This window comes from Ambystoma mexicanum, chromosome 3p, assembly GCF_040938575.1.
Source record: "Ambystoma mexicanum isolate Mex_15411 chromosome 3p, UKY_AmexF1_1, whole genome shotgun sequence".
NCBI classification, from domain to species: domain Eukaryota; kingdom Metazoa; phylum Chordata; class Amphibia; order Caudata; family Ambystomatidae; genus Ambystoma; species Ambystoma mexicanum.
In genome coordinates this window covers 212,680,720-212,682,764 of record NC_090925.1, presented here as the reverse complement: position 1 = coordinate 212,682,764, position 2,045 = coordinate 212,680,720, and the positions used below count along the sequence as shown (strand labels likewise).

Genomic DNA, 2,045 nt, shown 5'->3' with positions numbered 1-2,045 from the left:
AAGTTAGAGATTGTGGGTAGTTGAAAGTTAGTTTGACTGTGTATGAGGAGAGTCTTACCGCGACAAGTAGTAGTCCACTGTTGATTAGCAGTGTGACATTAGGTTGCGGAGCAGGCACTGGAATATTGAGCTGTGCTTGCAGCATGGTTGGTAGGGAAGAGGTGAGATTTGGGCAGGTGTGCCTTATAAGGTCAGCATTCATCGAGAAACCCCACTGTGGAGTCTCTACGTGGTCTTCCTTAAAAGTTGGTTATCCATAAGCCATCTCTGGGGAACGTACACAGCAAGGGGAGTAGGCTGGACAGGGGTCTAGGTATGACTGTCCCACATTTACATCAGGAACAAATAAACTTTAGCTTACGGAACTAGTTTGGGCACACCTGGGATCTTCGTTGCAAGCCATTTTAGCTGGTGGCAGCAAACATTCACTGCATTATGAGCAGCAGGTTGTACAACCGTGAGCTCGGGAGGTCTGGCAAGACACCATCATGGATTGCATCAGGAAGCATAAGCAGTGAAAACCTGCGTTTCAAGAGCCAGCTGTTGGGCAGAGTGCTATGATATTCTTGAAAGAATTGTGGCGAGAAGCAATGGATAGATTTCAACGCATACGAGTTGGGGTTTAAGAATAAATTAAAGCAGTGGGGAATATATATGCAAACCGGCCTACACCCATCGTAGCAGCCAGCATTGCCCCAATAGCCTGTAAACCAGCCCCCAACCGGGTAAAGTTCACACTCCATACAAGTATAATTAAAAAAAAAAAAGACGCAAGAATGTCCTTATAGTATGGATGCCACAGAGCAAAATGCCATTGGAGTACTAAAGGATGTCAAGTCATGCCACACTAGGCACTGTGGCCAGGTTAAATTGTACTCTACTCAATTAGAACTAGTTATAATTGGGCATACCCACCTTCGGGATCCCACTCTTCCGAAACTAGCATGGCAAAAACAATCGGACACTGCAATTTTTCAGTTACTCCTGTTCCCAGCGAGCGAGTACAACTTGGCATAGACCATCAACATTATGGAGAGGGAGAGATCTGGACAAAGCCAGACCAGTGGTCAGTCATGTTGAAGCGACAGGTTTATTTAAGCTAATCAGGCAAATCTAAGAACACTGCCTCTGTGCTCTTACCTCATCAACCACATGATTGTCCTTATGCCTAGGTAGGTTGCCCAACGGCAGCCTTCAAACAGATTCAGCAGCCACTGCAGAAGCAAAAGGAGCTTCAGACTGGCAACAGGATAAGATCGGATGTTCTCTGTCTTTCCAAGTCACCAATACAGAGAAAAGCAGCAACTGAATAGGTAGGGAGACAGAAGAAAACAGGCAAGAAATCAGACATGTGCTGGTAAATAAATTATATTTAACTGCGGTGGAGGACGTGCACCCAGTTCAATGTTACTCTCAACAGAACATAATCCAAATGTTCATTGCCATCAGATTGCCAAACATTTCTGATCTTACCCTGCAGCTGCATGTGGCCACAGCCCTGTAACCCCTTGACCTTTTGGATGTGGGACACGGCTTGTCTGCAGCTCCTCCCAGACTGCCTGTTCCTTTCAGGCAGCTTAGGAAAGAGTCTGTAGTTTGTTGTTGGTTCGGCCTTACAGAGAGTGTGCACAGCTCAACATCACCCACCAAGATTGCGAACCAGGTAAGGGGCAACAGGGCTAGGCCCAGCCAGCAAGGTCACCTTCACCCAAAGATCATCATTTGGCTTCTGAATGCGAGGTTGGGGGGAAATGTGGAGACAGTGAGGTTCTGCAGAGAATTCAAAAATTAAATAAAGTCATCCATGCCGCTTTAATATTTATTATTCTAGCGATCCAGAAGTTTATTTTTCTTGTGCACCGTGAAATTATAAATTACTCACCATAGTGACTAATTTACTCTTCGTCCATAGTTACCTTTCCTCCATCCTGCATGGCCGTCCCTTGCAAAGGATGGAACCTTTTTCACCAGAAAAATCTTCCCTCTAAATTTAGGTGTGCAGAGGCACGTCCTTGGGAGCATGCACTGTCCAGACTCCCCCTCCG

General features: G+C 45.9%; 1 non-coding gene across 1 annotated transcript; it reads right to left on the bottom strand.

Annotated features, from left to right (window-relative positions):
• Positions 1-1,440: 1,440 nt before the first annotated feature.
• On the bottom strand, positions 1,441-1,727 carry LOC138581622 (small nucleolar RNA U85). The gene has a single exon (XR_011304685.1). It is a non-coding gene; the product is annotated as a small nucleolar RNA U85 (small nucleolar RNA).
• Positions 1,728-2,045: the final 318 nt, after the last annotated feature.